Genomic DNA, 22533 nt, shown 5'->3' with positions numbered 1-22533 from the left:
GGCCACAGATCTTCAGTTGCATAAATCTTGGCAAACCTTTGCAGCCCCCAAAGGGCTGGGGAAGCCCAGAAGACACTCTACAACACAAGAACAGGGCGTATCAGCCTTGTGCATTACCTATAATAGCTTTTTATTAAAATAGATGTATACTCACAAAGCAGCGTAAAAAAGACAAGCTCATCAATATCCAACTATCCTGGACCACATGGTCCACTAAACGAGTCCCAACCGCAAGAAGACCCTCAGAAATATCTGATGCATTTTGAGAGGAGAGCTCCTCCCTCTTTTGATTAGCTCTGAGGAAGGGGGGAGATCTCCCCTCAAAATGCATTAAGGGGGGTCCAGCTTTAAAAAGAAGATTTAATCTGTAAGAAAGTGCTGACACAATGAGGGGCTAAATGGCAGCTAAGATGACTACATATGCTATATGAGCGAAGCATTTATGTTAAAGCGGAGCTCCAGGCTCCTTCAGAAAAAATTAAAAGTCAGCAGCTACAAATACTGTATACAAATACTGGCAGTTGCTGACTTTTAATATTAGGACACTTACCTGTCCACAAATCCAGCTACTGTATGTTTTCACACCAGCCGATTTTTCAGTCAGTTGTTGGGTGCTGCCACTGCCATCTCCACCAAGGAAAACCGAAAGTGAACCCTTGCAGCATCGCAGCCGGTTCCCTATTGCACATGCGCGAGGCGCGCTGCGCTCTGTGAATGGCCCAGCGGCGGAGGAGGGAGGCCGAACTTCTGCTGACTTCACCACAGCAAGATCAGCTGGAAGTGGGAGCAAGTACCTGTCAAAACCAGGTACCCGCTCCCCGCTTCCCCCCTTGAAGGGTGCCAAATGTGACGGGGGGGGGGGGCAAATAAGTGGAGCTTCCCCTTTTGGCTGGAGCTCCACTTTAAACTTGGAGTTCTGCTAAAAGAACAGATATCCTTCCTGAGATGTGTATCTACCAAGCACACCCTCCTGATTTGTTCCAACAATGATGTCCCATCACAATGAGCACACTGAAGTGTCATTGTCAGATGCCCCTCCTTCCTCAATCCCACCCACTCTCTGCTTATTGGTAGAGCAGAGAAGGCTGGACACAGTTAATTCTTCAAGTGCATGAGAGTAAATACAGAAAAAGAGGAGAGAAAAAGGTTTAAAACACAAAACGAATAAACAGATGAAATGGATGGAGATAAATGTATGTAACCAGCAGGGGGCGCTGTTAGCTTCTCACAGACCTCACCGTTCTGTTCCATGACATTCCAGCACCTTGTGACAACAGTCGTGTTAATATGTAGATATTGTATGTACCTTTACGTGTTCCTTGCTAGTTTTTCTTTTTCTAATTTATTTTCTTTTTTCATTAATAATAAACATTTTATTTTAAACATTGTAATGTTATTTTAAAATTTTATTTCAGTAGAATTCTTAGAAATATTTTAAACCTGTTACATCATTTACATGCAAAAGAGCAATTTCACAATGCTGGGATCGGCTACTATGTGTGTCTGAGTCTTCATTGTATACATTTATAGAAATACTACAGAGAACACACCCATCCTTGATCCTTAGAAGCTAACATTCTAATGACCCCCCCAAGTGATACACTATTATCATTATATATTTATATAGCTCTGACATATACCGCAGTGCTGTACAGAGAACACTGAGCCAGTAACATCAGTCTCTGCACCAGAGGAGCTTCTCCACCAGGTGGTGCTGTTCTGCAGGGTGCTGTTGGCTCATTCTGCTTTGGTCTCAGCTGGGAGAAGCAGCAAGCCTGGGGCCTCTCCTGCAGGCTTTTCCCAGGCAAGCATGGACAATGCTGGGGAAGAGGAAGGTGGAGGCTCTTCAGATGCACTCAGGCCTACACCATGTGCTCAAGCTGCAGTGGATCCTGGGCTTGTCCCTATGCAAGGGGAGTCCTTACCAGTCTTCCAGGATAGAGTAGTGAACTTCACTGCATTACTGAGGAGGAACAGAAGCTTGCTGTCATGAAAGAAGATTTCGGGAAAAAGAAGTCCCTGCATAGTAAGTCTGGAAACAGTAAGAGGGAAGTCTCCAAGCTGAAGTCTCTGGAGGAGGCATTGAAAAAGCAGGAGAAGTTGGTCGCCTCCCTGAAGCAAAGCAAAGCAGAGGTGTGTTCAAGGAGAAGTATGAGAATGAGGAGAGATTCCAACAGATGGAGAATGCCTGTGTCAGTACCAGCCAGAGGGTGGATACCACAGCAACGGCAACAGTATGAATGGGGGTAAGGAAGTGGCTTCACATGGCCCCAGTACTACCCCTGTCTCAGGATCTGTTGCACCTGAGTCAGTGTCTGTCCCCTCCGTCACCAGCAGCCTGGGTCATCTCAGCAAGTGGTTGAGGAAAATGGGAAATTGCTGCAGGCCACAACAGAAATGGAATCTCCCTTGAGTGGCACCGACTCATCATATGAAGATCTTGGTAAAGGAGTGCTTGCTGAAAATCTCTCTGTGTGTGGAGGACGTTCCTGAGATTGCTGCTACAAAGAAAGAGATTGCACCTGCCAACGGATCCTTGCAATTGGCAGGGATTGCAGGAGGAGATGGCGTGCATCCAGACAGAGAAGTTTCTGCTGGCTGCGTGAAGGAGTCCCACATGGACACTAAGACTGCAGAGCAGGAATGTCACATGAACATTGAAACTGCAGAGCAGGAGGGCCGTATGAACACTGAAACAGCTGGTGTTTTTTCTAAACGGAAGACTTTACTTGATGACGAGACTGCTGGTAACTGTGGTACTTCTGGAAATATAGTGAGCGGGACTATTGTGCTAGAGGGGAGGAGGGAGGATCAAGTGGTGGGTAATTTACCAAACCAGATTTTAGAAGTTCCTATGCAGCCAGTTAATGTGTCATCTGTCCCAGTTAGGAATTACGCTAAGGCTGTGTGGGACAAAATCCTGCTACTGCTGGCAGGGAGCCAGTTGTGCGACTTTCACCTAACGCACCTTCCTCCATTAAACACAGGAATGTGGTACAGCTCAGATGGGAAGGAGGAGGTATTCCACCTCTCGGGAGGGTGGTTGTAGATACGATCCTAGCCATGGGATTGAAGGCAGAGGATATTTTTGCTCTTATCAGTCCGGTTGGTTCCTATTAATATGATTTGTCATTTGTTTGTCCAGAGTCACTGGATCTGTTTTGGGAGCGGTATGAGCCAGTATATAGGGGCCAGCCAGACTTGAAGGGGTATGTCCCCAAAGTTGTCTCACGACAGCCCTTGATAAAGCATGTGACTATCCTGACTAGGAATTAGTCTGTATACCCTCTGAGGATTTATGGGTCTGGTTGAGCAGGTTTGGTGAAATGTTGTGTCCCCTAAAAAAGATTGAGGATGATAGAGGAATCTGGACGGGTGGGTGGTTGGTGTCAATGAGGTTGAGTGTGTGTGAGAATGTGGTCAAGCATTTGCCCTCCTCTGCCTTTATTGGTAGAGATAGGATTACCATCTTCTACCCTGGTCAATCTAAGCTGTGCCATAAATGTGGAGTCAAGGGACAATTCTCCTCTTCCTCTTCCTGTCCAAAACAGAAGTTTTCTTTGTGCCAGGAACTGGGGCATCATTAAATGTAACCTATGTGATGAGGTTGGTCATCCTTATAGCCAGTGCCCTAAGGCTTGCACAATAAGCCAGAGTTGGTGGAGGAATTCTTCCATCTGGATAGGGAAGAGTCTGGGTTGGTGGAGGTTGTACCAGGGGATCCTAGTGTCTCTGTCCCATCAGAATCGTGTCTGTGAGGTCCTCTGTGGTGTCAGTGTCCCCCCAGTCTGTGGTGTCAGTGTCCCCCCAGTCTGTGGTGTCAGTGTCCCCCCAGTCTGTGGTGTCAGTGTCCCCCCAGTCTGTGGTGTCAGTGTCTTCCCAGTCTGTGGTGTCAGTGTCCCCCCAGTCTGTGGTTCCCCAGTCAGTGTCAAAAAGTGTGGTTGTCAAGTCTGTGTCTACACCTATTGTTTCTTCCAGTGTAGTGAAGGCGGTGGAGGGTGCTGGACCAGTGTGTATGGTTTGGCCAACCCCTCTTCCTCAACGTGACAGCTGGAGGTCAGCAGACACTTAGGGGTCGCGTGCGTGACGGATTGGATGGTGGTGGGAAGGGAATAATAGTGGCTGGTGCAGAATGCAAGGTGAATGATGTGGAAGTCTGGGTGAAAGATGTGGAAGTTGAGGTGAAATATGTGGGGGAGGGGTTAATGGGGGGGTTTAGAATCGGTAACGATTGAGGTATCAAATACGTTTGAGGTGTTTTCTGAGTTAGGGGGTGAGGGTTCATCTGCTGAGAAGTCAGTGACTTCTATGGAGGAGGAATCTCAGAGAATAATAAAATGTGTAGGGTCTCCGAGTAGGGAGGGGGGTGAGCAAGCTAAGAAGCGTGTATCTAAAGCATCCTGATGGCAGTTAAATCTTAAAAATTTTCTTAGCCTGGATTGTGTTTAAGTTGAGGTTCGGGGTTTGTAGTCTCTTTTTTGTTGTCATTAAAATATGTTTCTTTCTATGTTATCTTTTCAGGAAACTGTTTTCTTTATTGTAAGCACGCTTGTTTTTGTTTAGTTATTATTATATTATTATTGTTTAGTTTTTTTTTTTTATGTAAATATGTTTTATTAAAAAGCTGTGTGGTTGTATGATTTTTTTTTTTAACAAAATCTACTCCCTAATGTCCCCTCCCCCACAGTCACACACTATTATTATTATTATTATACATTTATATAGCTCTGACATATACCACAGTGCTGTACAGAGATCACAGGAGAAAGGGGGGAATTTGGGACTTTAAAATGAGGCACATATGCAGTGTGCCTCCATCCCTAATGCAAATGTAAGAAACAGGGAGTTTGGGACTTTGATTGAGGCAGTAAACATTGTGAAGGTTATGAATGAAGGTACAAGTTTATTAATCATGATTTCATAATACATCTAAAAGACAGAAACCACATACAAGAAAAACATTGTAGTGAATGTAATTCTCTAAATATTGACATGCACATTAATATGCGTGCATTCAATACAGGCATCAAGGGTACAAAAGTGCATACCAACCAAGCGCCACATAGTGGTCTGAATAAAGAGGTTATGACATAAAATGAATAAATACATGTACATGAATCAACTGAACAGCATAGCGGAGACAAAATAGAAACAATATATAAAACCATTAGAACCACGATGAATACAATTGATGATAGGAGGTGTAAATGTGCATATTTCTGCATCCCTGTTGCCCGACGCGTTTCGTGTATTGGGAACACTCATCAGGGGCAGGTGCTTCTGGGATATCTACAGAATATAAGGAAGTATGATCAATGGGTCTGATTATAATGTAATATATTGGAGGTGGGACAAAAAAGACCCACCCTGCGTACTTACATGGAAATACTGCGGTGAGATGTGGTGAGTGTGGAACCAAAGCTACAACTTGCCCATCATGGGAGCTGAGGTGGCCTAGGGCCGCACGCCAACAGGGCGCACATACAAAGCCCCCCCAAAAAAAGTCTGTTAATAGAGACACAGGACACAAGGTACTGAACTTCTTGGTGGGACCAGATGGTGGGCCAGTGAGGACAGCCAAGAAGAATCTAGAAAAATAATAACAGGGATGGAGGCATGTCTTACAGGGTGAGCAATGTTCCCTTGCCACCCAGTGTTAGGTTTCCCAATCTCGGACTGACCATGCATCATGTCTGGGTCTGGTTCAAAATCCTGAACACAACCATGTGGTATTCAGGTTTCTGTTCAGCATTTTTGCAGCATGACCTGGGTCTGTGTTTGATTTGTGTCTGGCTGTGATCCATGGCCGTTGTCTGTCTATTCATGGGAGCTACGATGCGCTCTGCGCGCTTTTTCCCCCCACTGCTTTTCCCTCCGCCCCCTTGGGCGGGCGGATATGCGTGGGGAGATCCTGGCGCACACAGTGCATCGGCGCCACGCTTCCCGCTGCACGTGTGACGTCATGGTTGGCGTCATCGCGTGCAGCGTGTGTTATGTCATCTCCGGTTTGGCAGCGGGGAAATATGGGCGTTCCCCGCAGGCGGTGGACGCCGTCTGCGTCGGGACGCCTCCCCCCTGTCTGCCAAATCCAGCGTGATGCTGGTGGCGGATGGTGCACGTGTGCCTTGGGCAGCTATATATGGCCTCCCCTGACACAGTCCAGACGCCATATTTCTGGATGTCACATCTTGTCTCTACATCTTTCCCAGGACCCAAGGACGCCTTCTCCAGGTTATTACACACCTTTACTCCTAGTATTGTCTGTCCGCCTGGATCAATTGCTTGTTGGTGGATAGACAATATGATATAATGATACCATCTTTATTATTTTTCTAGATTCTTCTTGGCTGTCCTCACTGGCCCACCATCTGGTCCCACCAAGAAGTTCAGTACCTTGTGTCCTGTGTCTCTATTAACAGACTTTTTTGGGGGGGGCTTTGTATGTGCGCCCTGTTGGCGTGCGGCCCTAGGCCACCTCAGCTCCCATGATGGGCAAGTTGTAGCTTTGGTTCCACACTCACCACATCTCATCGCAGTATTTCCATGTAAGTACGCAGGGTGGGTCTTTTTTGTCCCACCTCCAATATATTACATTATAATCAGACCCATTGATCATACTTCCTTATATTCTGTAGATATCCCAGAAGCACCTGCCCCTGATGAGTGTTCCCAATACACGAAACGCGTCGGGCAACAGGGATGCAGAAATATGCACATTTACACCTCCTATCATCAATTGTATTCATCGTGGTTCTAATGGTTTTATATATTGTTTCTATTTTGTCTCTGCTATGCTGCTCAGTTGATTCATGTACATGTATTTATTCATTTTATGTCATAACCTCTTTATTCAGACCACTATGTGGCGCTTGGTTGGTATGCACTGTTGTACCCTTGATGCCTGTATTGAATGCACGCATATTAATGTGCATGTCAATATTTAGAGAATTACATTCACTACAATGTTTTTCTTGTATGTGGTTTCTGTCTTTTAGATGTATTATGAAATCATGATTAATAAACTTGTACCTTCATTCATAACCTTCACAATGTTTACTGCCTCAATCAAAGTCCCAAACTCCCTGTTTCTTACATTTACAGAGATCACAGAGCCATCAGTCTCTGTACCAGAGGAGCTTACACTCTAATATCCCCCCACACAGTCATACAAACAGAAAATTGAAGGGCAGCATTGATGGATGCTAAACTACCAGCTTGTTTTTTGGGTTGAGTGTGTAAAAAAAGTCGTAATGACTTCCAGCCAAGACAATTGTGAGAAGGCAGGTTTCATGTCTCTTCATGCCTGTCTGCTGGCAGGCTTCAAAAGCAGGACTTTAGTTTTCAAATGGTTGTAAACTCTTCCACATCCCCAGTTAGGTGATACACAGAGATGAAACAAATCCTCCTACATAAGTTGTACCTGTTTATCTGCTGTCTGCTCTTCTCTACATCCTTTCAAAGTGCAGAATTACAAAGCTTGTTTGAGAGTTCAGAAAAAAAGGGGGCGGAGAGCTGAAGTCACACTCTGCAGAGCTCAGTGAGGAGAGGTCTGACAGCTGATTGGAGGAAAGGGACACGCCCCCTTCACACAGCACACAAGAACAGAGCTGAGGCTGTCAATCACAAGCTGTGTGCTGAAGCTCCCTCCCTTGTCACCATTTTTCTCTTGGTATCAGGAAAACTTGTCAGAAGTGACTCACGCTGATAGCAGAGGAATGAAGCAGTGAGCTAAAGTGACACTTAGTGCTCTGGTCTGAGAAAAGTACACACTATAGAGGGATTTGCTTTGTTCATATTTCATGTCTGAGGTTTACAACCACTTTAAGTCAACCTTGTATTGCTCTTTCTAGTGGATCCAGCTATGTCACGCCTGTCCTTGTAAATGTGAGTCATATGACATTTTGGTAAGGGACAATTCCAATTCTCAACAGACTAAATTCTGGATTAAAGAGCATTGCACAGACTGCCGTAACCCACAGCAACCATATATCACTTCTATGACTTTCATAAATCTTGCTGAGGTGAAACTTTCAGTCTATACCAGGAGGGCTCAACCTGTGGCCCTCAGAGCCCTTGGATGTGGCCCTCAACCTCAAACCACATGCCCAGAGTCGGCAACCCGTTGATCGCGATCTGGTCCTACCGACCCGCCACCCCAGAGCATCAGAGAGCATTGAGCTGGCAGCAGAGGAAACAGGCGGCCTTGGAGAGAGCAGGAGCCGCATAAGGCGATGCTTCTTCTTCACCACCGGATCCTGTCCCAGGCGGAGTGATACCAGCTTCTCCTCCTCTCCCTCCCACTGGCAGTTAGCGGCTGCAGGAGGAAAATCTTTATTATGCTATTCAAAATAAAAAAATTGTGCCTAAAAAAAAAAAAAGAGATCAACTGAGCATGTGCAGAACAGGGTGAAACGGTGTATTACTGGAGTTTAAATAGTATAGACACTTATTTTTAATATTTTCCGCAGCTATACCTGCAAATGGGCCAACCTGAAGTCATATAGCAGGACTTCATTTTCTGACTAAAGTTCCACTTTAACCACTTCCATACCGGGGGCCTATTCTGGCACTCCTCTCCTACATGTAAAAATCATAATTTTTTTGCAAGAAAATTACCCAAAACCCCCAAAAAATATATATATATTTTTTAGCATAGACCCTAGGGAATAAAATGGCGATCATTGCAACTTTTTACATCACACTGAATTTGCGCAGGAATTTTTCAAACGCTTTTTTTTTATTTTGGAAAAAAAAAGAATGAAAAAAAAAGCAAAACACTAAAGTTAGCCCAATTTTTTTGTATAATGCAAAAGATGATGTTACGCCGGGTAAATAGATGCCTAGCATGTCACGCTTTAAAATTGCGCACACTCGTGGTTTGGCGACAAACGACGATACTTAAAAATCTCCATAGGCCACGCTTTAAATTTTTTTTAACAGGTTACCATTTTAAAGTAGGTCCTGGGCTAGAATTATTGCTCTCGCTCTAACGCACGCAGTGATACCTCACATGTGTAATTTGAACGCCGTTTACATCTGTGGGAGTGCCTTACGTATGCAATTGCTGCTGTGCGCGAGCACGGGGGGGGGGGGGGGGGGGGGCGCTTTTAAAAAAAAAATTTTTGTTCATTTTACCTTTTTATTTTTACACTTTCTCTTTAAATTTTATTTTTTTTGATCACTTATTCCTATTACAAGGAATGTAAACATCCCTTGTAATAGAAATAGTGCGTGACCGGTCCTCTTTATGGAGAGATGTGGGGTCAATAAGACCCCTACATCTCTCCTCCAGGCTGGAAAGACCGAGATCGAAAAAAAAAAAAGAACTGTCTCAGCCTTTCCAGCCGAGTCCCCGGCATCGTTTACATCCGCCGGCCCAGATGTGATGTCATAATGTGGCGCCCGGGCCTCCGAGGGTCATAGAGTTGACTGGGGACCATATGGTCACCAGAAATCTCTCTGATCAACTTCCGGCGGCGACCGATTTGTTCTCCAACTCGCCAATCGTATGGGCGAGCCCGGAGAAGCACTGGAGGAGCCCGCCGCCTGTAAGAACGATTGAGCGGCTGAACTGCCGCTATGATTGTTCTTACGGTGCACAGAATCGCCGGCCGAAAAAGATGATATCTGAATGATGCCTGCAGCTGCACCCATCGTTCAGATATCTCCACTCAAAGACGTCCTTGGGCTGGAAGGACCTCCCACCGCATATATACTGCTGCAGGGCGGCCCTATTGCGCGAAACGACGTACCCGTACGTCATTTCGTGCACAAGTCACTGTGGGCGTGCGCGCACGCCCGCTGCACAGCGGGGAAGCCGATGCGCAGGTCCAGCGGCGACCCGGGATCGCTCTTCAGAGAAGCAGAACGGGGATCTGCCAGTGTAAATAAACAGATCCCCGTTCTGACAGGAGAGTTGAGTGAGATTGGCTGTTCCTAGTGATCAGGAACAGCGATCTCTCTCTACTCCCAGTCAGTCCCCTCCCCCCCACAGTTAGAAACACCCCCCTAAGGAACACATTTAACCCCTTCCCTGCCAGGGTCAGTTATACGGTGATCAGGGGCTATTTTTAGCACTGATCCTTGTAATAATGTCACTGGTCCCAAAAAAGTGTCTGCGGCAATGTCGCAGTCCCGCTAAAAATCGCTGATCACCGCCATTGCTGGTTAAAAAAAAAAATAATAATAATAAAAATGCCGTAAACCTTTCCTCTATTTTGTAGACGCTATAACGTTTGTGCAAACCAATCAATATACGCTTATTGCGAATTATTTTATTTTTTACCAAAAATATGTAGAAGAATACATATTGGCCTAAACTGATGCAGACACTTTAATTTTATTTTTTTCCCCAATATTTATTATAGCAAAAAGTAAAAAATATTGTTGTTTTTTTTTTTTTTCAAAATTGTGTTTTTTTTTTTTTTTTTGGTTATAGCGCAAATAAATAAAAACAGCAGAGGTGATCAAATACCACCAAAAGAAGCTCTATTTGTGGGGGGAAAAAAAGGACATGAATTTTGTTTGGGTACAGTGTCGCACGACCGCGCAATTGTCAGTTAAAGCGACGCAGTGCCACATCACAAAAAAAAATGGTCTGTCATTAAGGGGGGGCAAATCCTTCCGGAGCTGAAGTGGTTACAGTGGCTGAAATATGAACAAAGCACATCCCTCTATAGTGTGTACTTGTCTCAGTCCAGAGCACTAAAGCCTCGTACACACGATCGGATTTTCCGCAGACAAAACGTCAGACTTTTGTCCAAAGGGCGTTGGCCAGGAACGTGTATTGCATACAAACAGCCACACAATTGTCGGCCAACAAACACGAACGTGGCTTTTCAGCTCTTGAGCGCCACCCTTTGGGCACCTTCTGCTAATGTCGTGTTTAGTGAGCATTGATTCCGAGCATGCGTGTTTTGGACTTTTGTCTGACGGACTTGTGTACAGACGATCGGAAAATCTGACAACAGACCGTGGTCCGCGGAAAATTTATAAGCCAGCCATCCAACATTTGTCTGCGGAAAAATCCGAAAAACAATTCTCCGATGGAGCGTTCAAACGGTCGGATTTTAGGCCAACAGTCTGTCAACACACAATTCCCGTCGGAAAATCCGATCGTGTGTTTGCGAGGCTTAAGTGCCCTTTCTGTCTATCAGCATGAGTCCCCTCTGAGAAGTTTTCCTGACACCGAGAGAAAAAAAAGGCGATGGGGGCGCTCCAGCACACAGTCTGTGATTGACAGCCTCAGCTCTGTTCCTGTGTTCTGTGTGTAGAGGGGGGGAGGGGGGTCGTCTCTTCCTTACAATCAGCTCTCAGAGCTCTCCTCACCGAGCTGTGCAGAGTGTAACTTCAGCTCCCTTTTTTCTTCTGACCACACAGACAAGCTTTATAAATTCTGCACTTTGAACAGGTGCAGAGAAGACTGCAGATAGAAAGATACAACTTACGTAGGGGGATTTGTTTCAAATGATAGCAGTCACTTCACTCGGTATACGCGAAGGGTTTACAACCACTATAAGGTAACAAAAACAACTGCTTTAGTGCAAGCCTAGACCTCCCATCCCTGGGGGGGGGGGGGGCAGAGACTTGTAGATAAGCCTGCTGCTCGCACATTATGACATCATTATGACAAGGCTCCCCCCTCCCCCTCCAACCTCCCCATCTTGCTGGCTTAAGTGCAACTTTAAAATATATTTATTGCTTGTTCTGGTTGCACATCATTTGTAGAACACGGTGGAAATGTGTGATCTCCACTATCCAGCCATGGAACAGATGGGAAATGTCCTAATATTGGGGGATGAGTGATTTTGGCATCGTTTTGCTGAAAAAGTAATTCTCGGTTTCGCTCACTGAGCTGTTCATGAAAAAAATTGCTGTAAAAAAAAAATTATAAAAATAGAATCACCTCTTCTTTATTTGGAGGGTGTTTTTTTTTTTATTCTGGGTGTATTTTGTTTATTTCATTTAGGGGCCATTCGCACCCCCACATTGCAATAACCCGTGTAATGTGAATTGGGACCCCATTCATTCTGAACGGCTTCCCAGCTATCTGGGGAAACGCATCGTGTAGTAGACATGTGCGATTCGTTTCATTCCGAATTAAAATTCAGCCGAATTTTCGCTTTTCTGGAAACTCGGATGTATCCGAATTTCCTAATTTAGAATAGTACCAAATTTTAAACGAATCCGAACTAACAAAAAATAAATAAATAAAAAAGACGAAACCCGAATTCAAATCGTTTTCGAATACTTTTTGAATTCGAATAGTTTTCAAATTTCCAAAAAAGGATAAAATAGAATAGAAAATAAAGGAATAGAATAGAAAAAGAAAATAATAGACTAGAAAAGAACAGAAAATAAAAGAATAGAATATAATAGAAAAAAAAACTGAATAGAAAATAAAAGAATAGAATATAATAGAAATATAGTGCATAAATAGTTTTCAAATTTCCAAAGAGAATAAAACAGAATAGAAAATAAAGGAATAGAACAGAAAAAAAATAATAGATTGGTAAAAATATAACAGAAAATAAAAGAATAGAATATAATAGGAGTAAAACAGAACAAAATAGAATAGAACATGAAAGAACAGAATAGAATATAATAGAAATATAATGCAAACAAATAGAATATAATAACATAGAAATAATAGAACTATCTTCTGAAATTTGATTTCAAATCGAATAAGTTACAATCTGTACTATTGTGTTATTTTCTATTCTATTCCACTCTATTCTTTTTTTTTTCTATTCAATTTTAAATTGATTCTATTTGAATTTTGGAAAATGGGTATATTATTTCTATTCCATTCTATTCTTTTTTTTTTTAAATTCTATTCTTTTCTATTCAAATTTCAAAAGAAGATTATAATCTTTCTATTTTATTAAATTCTTATTTTTATTCTATTCTATTTCTTTCTATTCTATTCTGTTCTTTTATTTCCTATGCTATTTTATTCTGTTTTACTCTAGTATATTATATTCTTTTATTCTCTGTTATATTCTTTTCTATTCTGTTTTTTTTTTCTATTCTATTCATTTTCTATTCTATTTTATTCTCTTTATTCTTTGTAAATTGGAAAACTATTTGAATTCAAAAACTTTTCAAATCGATCCGAATCTGAGAAATTTGATTTGAGTTAAACTAAATGGAAACAAATTAAACGAATGAAACTAATTTAACTAAACAAATGTAAGGAACGAATCAAAACAAAACAAAAACAATTTTTTTCATTCTACACATGTTTATCATGTAGCACAATGCACTAAAGCAGGGGTCTCCAAACTTTCTAAACAAAGGGCCAGTTTACTGTACTTTAGACTTGGGGGGGCGGATTGTGACCAGTGGTAGTAAAAAAGGTCCCAGAGTCACGATGCCCCATCTTTGGTGTCAGTGGGAGGAGTTGTGCCCCATCTTTGGTGTCAGTGGGAGGAGTTATGCCCCATCTTTGGTGTCAGTGGGAGGAGTTATGCCCCATCTTTGGTTGTCATCGGGAGGAGTTGTGTCCCATCTTTGGTGTCAGTGGGAGGGGTTGTGTCCCATCTTTGGTGTCGGTGGGAGGAGTTGTGCCCCATCTTTGGTGTCAGTGGGAGGAGTTGTGCCCCATCTTTGGTGTCGGTGGGAGGAGTTGTGCCCCATCTTTGGTGTCGGTGGGAGGAGTTGTGCCCCATCTTTGGTGTCGGTGGGAGGAGTTGTGCCCCATCTTTGGTGTCGGTGGGAGGAGTTGTGCCCCATCTTTGGTGTCGGTGGGAGGAGTTGTGCCCCATCTTTGGTGTCAGTGGGAGGGGTTGTGCCCCATCTTTGGTGTCAGTGGGAGGGGTTGTGCCCCATCTTTGGTGTCAGTGGGAGCAGTTGTGCCCCATCTTTGGTGTCAGTGGGAGGAGTTGTGCCCCATCTTTGGTGTCAGTGGGAGGAGTTATGCCCCACCTTTGGGGTCAATGGGAGGAGTTGTGTCCCATCTTTGGTGTCAGTGGGAGATGTTCTGCCCCATCTTTGGTGTCAGTGGGAGGAGTTGTGCCCCATCTTTGGTGTCAGTGGGAGGAGTTGTGCCCCACCTTTGGGGTCAGTGGGAGGAGTTGTGCCCCATCTTTGGTGTCAGTGGGAGGAGTTGTGCCCCATCTTTGGTGTCAGTGGGAGGAGTTATGCCCCATCTTTGGTGTCAGTGGGAGGAGTTATGCCCCATCTTTGGTTGTCATCGGGAGGAGTTGTGTCCCATCTTTGGTGTCAGTGGGAGGGGTTGTGTCCCATCTTTGGTGTCGGTGGGAGGAGTTGTGCCCCATCTTTGGTGTCAGTGGGAGGAGTTGTGCCCCATCTTTGGTGTCGGTGGGAGGAGTTGTGCCCCATCTTTGGTGTCGGTGGGAGGAGTTGTGCCCCATCTTTGGTGTCGGTGGGAGGAGTTGTGCCCCATCTTTGGTGTCGGTGGGAGGAGTTGTGCCCCATCTTTGGTGTCGGTGGGAGGAGTTGTGCCCCATCTTTGGTGTCAGTGGGAGGGGTTGTGCCCCATCTTTGGTGTCAGTGGGAGGGGTTGTGCCCCATCTTTGGTGTCAGTGGGAGCAGTTGTGCCCCATCTTTGGTGTCAGTGGGAGGAGTTGTGCCCCATCTTTGGTGTCAGTGGGAGGAGTTATGCCCCACCTTTGGGGTCAATGGGAGGAGTTGTGTCCCATCTTTGGTGTCAGTGGGAGATGTTCTGCCCCATCTTTGGTGTCAGTGGGAGGAGTTGTGCCCCATCTTTGGTGTCAGTGGGAGGAGTTGTGCCCCACCTTTGGGGTCAGTGGGAGGAGTTGTGCCCCATCTTTGGTGTCAGTGGGAGGAGTTGTGCCCCATCTTTGGTGTCAGTGGGAGGAGTTATGCCCCACCTTTGGGGTCAGTGGGAGGGGTTGTGTCCCATCTTTGGTGTCAGTGGGAGGAATAGTGCCCCATCTTTGGTGTCAGTGGGAGGAATTGTGTCCCATCTTTGGTGTCAGTGGGAGGAGTTATGCCCCATCTTTGGTGTCAATGGGAGGAGTTGTGCGATATCTTTGGTGTCAGTGGGAGGAGTTTTGTCCCATCTTTGATGTCGGTGGGAGGAGTTGTGCCCCATCTTTGGTGCCAGTGGGAGGATTTGTGCCCCATCTTTGGTGTCAGTGGGAGGAGGTGTGCCCCATCTTTGGTGTCAGTGGAAGGAGTTGTGCCCCATCTTTAGTGTCAGTGGGAGGAGTTGTGCCCCATCTTTAGTGTCGGTGGGAGGAGTTGTGTCCCCATCTTTGGTGTCGGTGGGAGGAGTTGTGCCCCATCTTTTGTGTCAGTGGGAGGAGTTGTGTCCCATCTTTGGTGTCAGTGGGAGGAGTTGTGTCCCATCTTTGGTGTCAGTGGGAGGAGTTGTGTCCCATCTTTGGTGTCAGTGGGAGGAGTTGTGTCCCATCTTTGGTGTCAGTGGGAGGAGTTGTGCCCCATCTTTGGTGTCGGTGGGAGGAGTTGTGCCCCATCTTTAGTGTCGGTGGAAGGAGTTGTGCCCCATCTTTAGTGTCGGTGGGAGGAGTTGTGTCCCATCTTTGGTGTCGGTGGGAGGAGTTGTGCCCCATCTTTGGTGTCAGTGGGAGGAGTTGTGCCCCATCTTTTGTGTCAGTGGGAGGAGTTGTGCCCCATCTTTTGTGTCAGTGGGAGGAGTTGTGTCCCATCTTTGGTGTCAGTGGGAGGAGTTGTGTCCCATCTTTGGTGTCAGTGGGAGGAGTTGTGTCCCATCTTTGGTGTCAGTGGGAGGAGTTGTGCCCCATTCTTTATGTCATTAGCAGAAATTATTTCTCATCAAATGTGCCCCATCATTGGTGTAGTTGGAATCTGAATTGGACCTCATTGTTGGTGTTTTTGGGAGGAAGCAGGCCCCCGTCGTTGGTGTCATTGGGGCCTTGTTAGTGTCAGTGTATGAATTATTGCCCCAAGGGCCGGATAGAAGCAAGAAAAGGGCTGCATCTGGCCCCCGGGCCGCAGTTTGGAGACCTCTGCACCCGTTGGAGGGGTGGTTTGTGCTCTGCTGCCCTTAAGGGCCCTTTCACAGTGATGCATTTTTGCTGTGCTTTTAATCTGCTAGAAGTGCAAGAAAAACACCATACAAAGACTGTCCTTTTACTCCTCTGAAACTCTTCACACCAGTGCGCTGCGTCCTGCATGCTACATCTTTAGTGCCCTGATTAAAAAAGTGCACCAAACACAGACCTCTTATTGAAATAATTGGAAAACGTTTTAAAAATGCACCCTGGTGTGTTTTTGGTGCGCTTTTAGAGTCACATGGCCATGTTTCATAGGTGAATGCTTGGAGTCAAACAACCAGAAAACACACCAAATTCATCAAAAATACATTGCATTACATTGAAAAAATACATATGCGTTTTTTCAGCGGAACAGCATAAAAGGTCCATAAAACAGACCCCACCCCACCCCCTTCCTGCTTGATGAATCTGACTACCTTAATGCATTCTATTGAGTAAAGTGAATGAAGTTCCCCAGACTGAGTGGACTGAGCGCCGTGTGCTCCCCGCTAGACATGTGCAATTCGTTCTCTTCCAAATTAGTTTTTTAATGAATTTCGACAAATTCATTCATTTGGAAATATCCGAATTAAGGAAAACCCATTTAACTAATTTTTCCCAATATTCATAAATTCGTAGATTCGGAAATTCAAAATGCGAAAATACGAAATTTCGGAAATTTGAAAATTAAAAAAATTTGAAAATAAGAACGAAAATCCGAAAATTCAAAAACCCAAAAAGCTGAAATAATAACTAACTAATAATAACTTAATTATTACGAGCTATTAAACTATAGGTATTGGAATTTCCTTTCAAACTTGGCTGTTGGTGAACGTAACGAAGTTACGATATATCCAAAATAACGAATGCCGCATCTAACCGAATGGAATGTAACAAATTAATAATAATAAATAACAATAATAATAATAATACTAATAATAAAAACTGTTTATAATTATTATTATTAGTAATTCATTCCGTTTCGTTCGTTTAAATGCGGCATTCGTTATTTTGGATATATCGTTACGTTCACCAACAGCCAAGTTTGAAAGGAAATTCCAATACCTATAGTTTAATAGCTCGTAATAATTAAGTTATTATTAGTTAGTTATTATTTCAGATTTTTGGGTTTTTGAATTTTCGGATTTTTGTTCTTATTTTCAAATTTTTTTAATTTTCAAATTTCCGAAATTTCGTATTTTCGCATTTTGAATTTCCGAATTCGGATAATTCATAATTTTGAATAAATTTGTATTTGTTACGTTCACTAACAGCCAAATTTGAAAGGAAATTCCAATACCTATGATTTAATAATTATTATTAGTCAGGTAATTATTATTTAGAATTTTTGGATTTTCTGTCTTATTTTCGAATTTCCGGGTTTTCGAATTTACGAATTTTCAATTTTACGAATTTTCCAATTTTCAAATTTACGAATTTTCACATTTTAAAATTTACGAATTTCGATCAAAAAGAATGACCCGAAAAAATGGAAAAAAAAAAAAAAAACGAAAGAAAGGAAAACAAACACATTTTTTGGCAGTGCACATAGTCTATTCCCCGCTGGTTGGAAACCTGTGCTGCCAATTTAAAGCGAATCTATGGTTAGAATTTAAAATCCTATCTTCATTTCAACATTGTATTCCAATTATTTCTAGCCTCCTCCTGATAAGCTGAACCATCTTCGAATTTAAAAACTTAGTGAAGATTTACACACACACACACACACACACACACACACACACGGAATTCTGTGACACGTAGTCACTATGCCCTGTGGGTAGGCACTGCTTTGTCACCCATTTCACAGAGCCTGCCTTCTGAGGGGAGGGGTTTCAGGAGGAGGAGTCAGTACAGGAAACAGTGCTAGCACCCAGCAAAGTACCATGGGATATGTAGTCCTTAGACATAGTGGAGAAGCTGCAAAGCATGCTGGGAGTTCAAGAAAGAGACCGCTAGCAGACAGGCAGCACTCACAACATGCAAGGAGATTTCTCAAGTAAGCTTATATTGGATTAGATATTGTTTTTTTAATGGTAATGTTAGAAAAATGAATGTGTGTGCTGTGATCATAGATCTCCCATAAAAGAAAGGTCATCAGCAGCTGCCTGTAAGAAGGTGCTTGCTTGTGCTGATGTTTTATACATTGTACTATGTAGTTATACAGACAGTTCAGGCTGCCCTGGATGGGAAGGGGTTAACTGTGTCTAGAATCTTTTCCCAGGCTTTTCTGAGCCCCGCCCCCCCTGCTGCAAGCCATATAAATAGCAGGGGAGAGCTCAGAGCTCCCTCTCTCTTCCACATGGGATTTCAGGGGAAGGGCTGCTGCAACATGTAGTCCTGCTGGAGCATGTGGCTCCCTTCTGGGTCACCCTGCTGGGATTCTCCTTGGAATCAGGACTCTACCAGACATGGACAGCTAAATGGACTTTCCTTTGAGCAAGGTATGAGCCTGGGCAGCCAAATTCGTTATTTAGGGCTGGACTCAGTTTCATGTACATTGAGCACCTAAACTGTGCTGCTGAATGCTCATTAAAGTTTCATTAACTGTTTCCTGTCTGGTCTGAAGTACTTCAAAGTGATGCACGGTGGTATATGGCATATCTAGAAGAACAGGGTCAGGTCAGTGACAGCTTCCAGCCAGCCAGGCTACATAGTCTGGGGGGGGGGGGGGGTCAATACACTAAAGTAAGGGGGAACACTTATATAAAAGTCCCCCCTTATATCAGTAACCCCCCTCCCCTTACCTTAGTGTATGGAAGGTAGGTGTATAGAGTCCCCCCCCCCCCCCCGCACATCAGAGTTCCCAATGTTCCCCTATAAATCAGTGTCCTCAGAGTTCCCCTTTACATCAGAGTCTTTATTGTCAGTGCACTGTAAGGGGGAACCCTGCAGACTCTGATGTAAAGGGGAACTCAGGACCAGTGGTGGTCGGTGGTAAACAGCAAACAGTGCACAGACACCCCCGGTCGTGTCACCCGCACCCCCCTCCCCCCCGGTCGGTCACCCACAACACTTACCCCGGGCATCGCTTCCCTCCATGCGATGGGCAGCCGGCTTTCTCTCATGTCTCCTCCTTGGCATCACGGTGGTTGTCCTCGCCGTGCGTCTCCTCCCTCGGCCAATAGGGTGTAGCTTCTCCTTTCAGCCAATCGGGAAAAGGCTTCTCAGGACCTCCTTCCTGATTGGCCAGAAGGAAGAATCAGTGTGACAGCAGCAAATATTTTTTCGCTATTGTCACCCAACTAGGTGTCCTCGCTATGCGTTTCCTCCTCAGCATCACGGCGATGTCCTCGCCCCGTGCATCTCCTCCTCGGCATCACGGCGATGTCCTTGCTGGGCATCTCCTCCTCCCCATCACGGCTATGTCCTCGCCCCATACGTCTCCTCCTCGGCATCACGGCGATGTCCTCGCCCCATGCGTCTTCTCCTCGGCATCACGGCGATGTCCTCGCCATGCGTCTTCTCTTCGGCATCACGCGATGTCCTCACTATGCGTCTTCTCCTCGGCATCACGGCGATGTCCTCGCCATGCGTCTTCTCCTCGGCATCACGGCAATCGCCATGCGTCTTCTCCTAGGCATCACGGCGATGTCCTCGCCATGTGTCTTCTCCTCGGCATCACGGCGATGTCCTCGCCATGCGTCTTCTCCTCGGCATCACGGCGGTGTCCTCGCCATGTGTCTTCTCCTCGGCATCACGGCGATGTCCTCGCCATGTGTCTTCTCCTCGGCATCACGGCGATGTCCTCGCCATGCGTCTTCTCCTCGGCATCACGGCGGTGTCCTCGCCATGCGTCTTCACCTCGGCCAATAGGGTAGCTTCTCCTTTCGGGAAACGGGTCACAGGACCTGCTTCTGATTGGCTGGGAGGTAGAATCAGTGTGCCAATAGGGAATATTCGTTCGCTACTGTCACACGACTGGGTGGGCTTCTGCTCTGCGTCCCGAGCCCACCCTTTTTTAAAGCCTATTAGACCCTCAGGATCTAATCACGTGCTTAAAAAAAAATAATAAAATACCCCATTGGAATCCATGATTCGGCGCCCCGCATGTAGATTAGGGGGTCGGACGCATAAATAGGGGGGGTGGCGCCCGTGCACCCCCCATGGACAAGCCGCCACTGCTCTGGACTCTGATGTAAGGGAGAACTCTGTGGACTCTTGTGTAAGGGGGGGCTCGGGTGAGCAGAGCCCCCCCTTACATGAGACTCTCCCTTTACACCAAAGTCCGCAGCATTCCCCCTTAAAGTGGTTGTGGACCCCGCTTTGTTATTTTTACCTACAGGTAAGCCTATAATAAGGCCTCTAATAAGGCTTACCTGTAGGTACAATGAATATCTCCTATTAGGAGATATTCACCCTGCTTGCAACCGCTAACGTCAGCTGCGCATGCGCTCTGAGGGTCCAGCATATCGTGCCGGAACTTCAGAGCTTATTGCCGGAACCGAGGGCTCCCGCGCGCATGTTCAGGAGTGACGTCTCCGGGGCTCCGGCCACTCACAGCACTTGAGCCCGCGAACCCGGAAGAAACTCTGGGCGAACATGTCAGCCCCCTCAGTGGTGACCGGGCGCTGCTGCGGGGGCTTTATTCTAAGGTAAGTATTCCATAATGTACTAGTATGCGATACTAGCACATTATGCCATTGTCTTATGTGGGGGGGTCATCAGTTTACTACCGCTTTAAAGTGATTGTAAAGTCTTGTTTTTTTCGGTTAAAAATAACAAACATGCTATACTTACGTGCTCTGTGTAATGATTTTGCACAGAGCAGCTCGAATCCTCCTCTTCTTGGGTCCCTTACTGGCACTCCTGGCCCCTCCCTCCTGCCTACTCTGGAGGCTCTGGAAATTTTAGAGTTAGGACCGCAGAGGTCCCTTGACAAGTTTTAGCGTCTACAAAATAGGGGATTGATTTATGGCCTTTTTTTTTTTTTTTTTACTATTAATGGCGGTGATCAGCGATTTCTAGTGGGACATTGCGGCGGATGGATCAGACACTTTTGACACTTTTTTTGGGACCAGTGACATTTATACAGAGATCAGAGCTATAAAAATGCACTGATTACTGTGTAAATGTCACTGGCAGGGAAGAGGTTAACACTAGGGGGCGATCAAGGGGTTAAATGTTCCCTAGGGGGTTGTTTCTAACTGTGGAGGGAGGGGACTGACTAGAGGAGGAGAGAGATCGCTGTTCCTGATCACTAGGAACAGCAGATCTCTCTCTCCTCCCCTGTCAGAATGGGGATCTGTTTGTTCACATTGACAGATCCTCATTCTGGCTCTCTGTGGAGCGATCGCGGGTTGCCAGCGGATGTTGCGTCCGCGGGCCACGTGCATCAGCTCCAGCGTCGCGCCGGGGGCGCGCGCGTGTGCACACCTCCAATAGCTCTTAAAGCGGCCGACGTACAATGACGGCGGTTCGCGCAGCCGTGCCAACCTGCTGCGGTACAGCTGCGGCGGCTGGTCTGCGATTGGTTAAACTCACCTCTATGCTATCCTATGTGTCCAGGCGCACATGGACGTTTTATTGAAGTTTATCAGCAGGGGAGTTTATGGGCTGTTGTCTGAACGCCCTAAAATCGCGTTCTAGAGCAGTTCTTCTGACCACAAAAAAACGCTGAATGCTGCAGCGTTCTGCGTTTTTTACATTGCAGAACTGAATGTACGCTGGGTGTAATAAACAAAAAACGCCCAAAAACGCTGAAAAACGCTCAAAAACCACTGTCAAAAGCGCGTTTTTAAAGCGGCGTTTTCCTGCCAGCAATCCGACGTCCAGAAAGACTTTTTTTGAACGTCCCGCGTGCCTGGAGACTTATTGTCAAAATTGAACAAGCTGAAGTCAGAAGCTGATTGGTTTCTTTGCACAGCTAGACCAGATTTAGTACTTTCCGCTTTTAGTAAATCAACCCCAATGTATCAATTTATTGCTACAATGTCACTTTTATTTTTCCAGAATTCTGTAAAGAAGAAATTCGATGTTCTCTGGTAAGTGGTGGACAAAACGATGAAGGAGCGATGAAAGAGTGATGGGGGAACGATGAAGGAGCGACTAAGGAATGATGAAGAAACGATGAAAGAGTGAGGATGGGATGATGATCGATTCCCCCCCCCCCTGTCATCCGCTGTGGAGTGTCTGGTAGGAGGTGAACGCAGAGGTAAGTCCGGACGATTGTAGCCGTATTCATTCTCTTTGTGATACTTTTTCTATTTGCACCGTTACATTTCCATCTATCATCATTGGGGGGGTCCAGGCAGTACGTCCCGAAACTGACACCGTCCTCCGATCCCCGGAGCGGGCGCGCTGCAGAGGTGGCTGCGGAGAGCATGCAGCAAAGGGGGCGTGACGTTGACGGCGTCACCCAACCCGGGGCACCTCTCTGGTTCCCTGCCCTCCGTTCCCATGGTGACCGGGGACAACCGATAGCAGTTGCCAGTGTATCAGGACCCAGAGGAAGATGGGAGGAGAAGGGCAGAGCTGATTCCCGGGGACAGACAGCGAGGAGGAGGAGGAGGAGGAGAGAGGACACCAT

At 45.6% G+C, this 22533-nt stretch overlaps 1 protein-coding gene across 1 annotated transcript in view; it reads left to right on the top strand.

Annotated features, from left to right (window-relative positions):
• Nucleotides 1–1383, top strand: part of IQCB1 (IQ motif containing B1) — a gene marked incomplete in the record, with an annotated part of 40351 nt that extends 38968 nt beyond the window's left edge. The window contains 1 exon segment of the mRNA XM_073634475.1: nt 1–1383.
• Between the last annotated feature and the right edge of the window lie 21150 nt (nt 1384–22533).

Source organism: Aquarana catesbeiana, linkage group LG06 (genome assembly GCF_042186555.1).
Source record: "Aquarana catesbeiana isolate 2022-GZ linkage group LG06, ASM4218655v1, whole genome shotgun sequence".
NCBI lineage: Eukaryota > Metazoa > Chordata > Amphibia > Anura > Ranidae > Aquarana > Aquarana catesbeiana.
The sequence above is the reverse complement of the archived record's forward strand: the minus strand, read 5'-3'. Positions and strand labels throughout refer to the sequence as shown.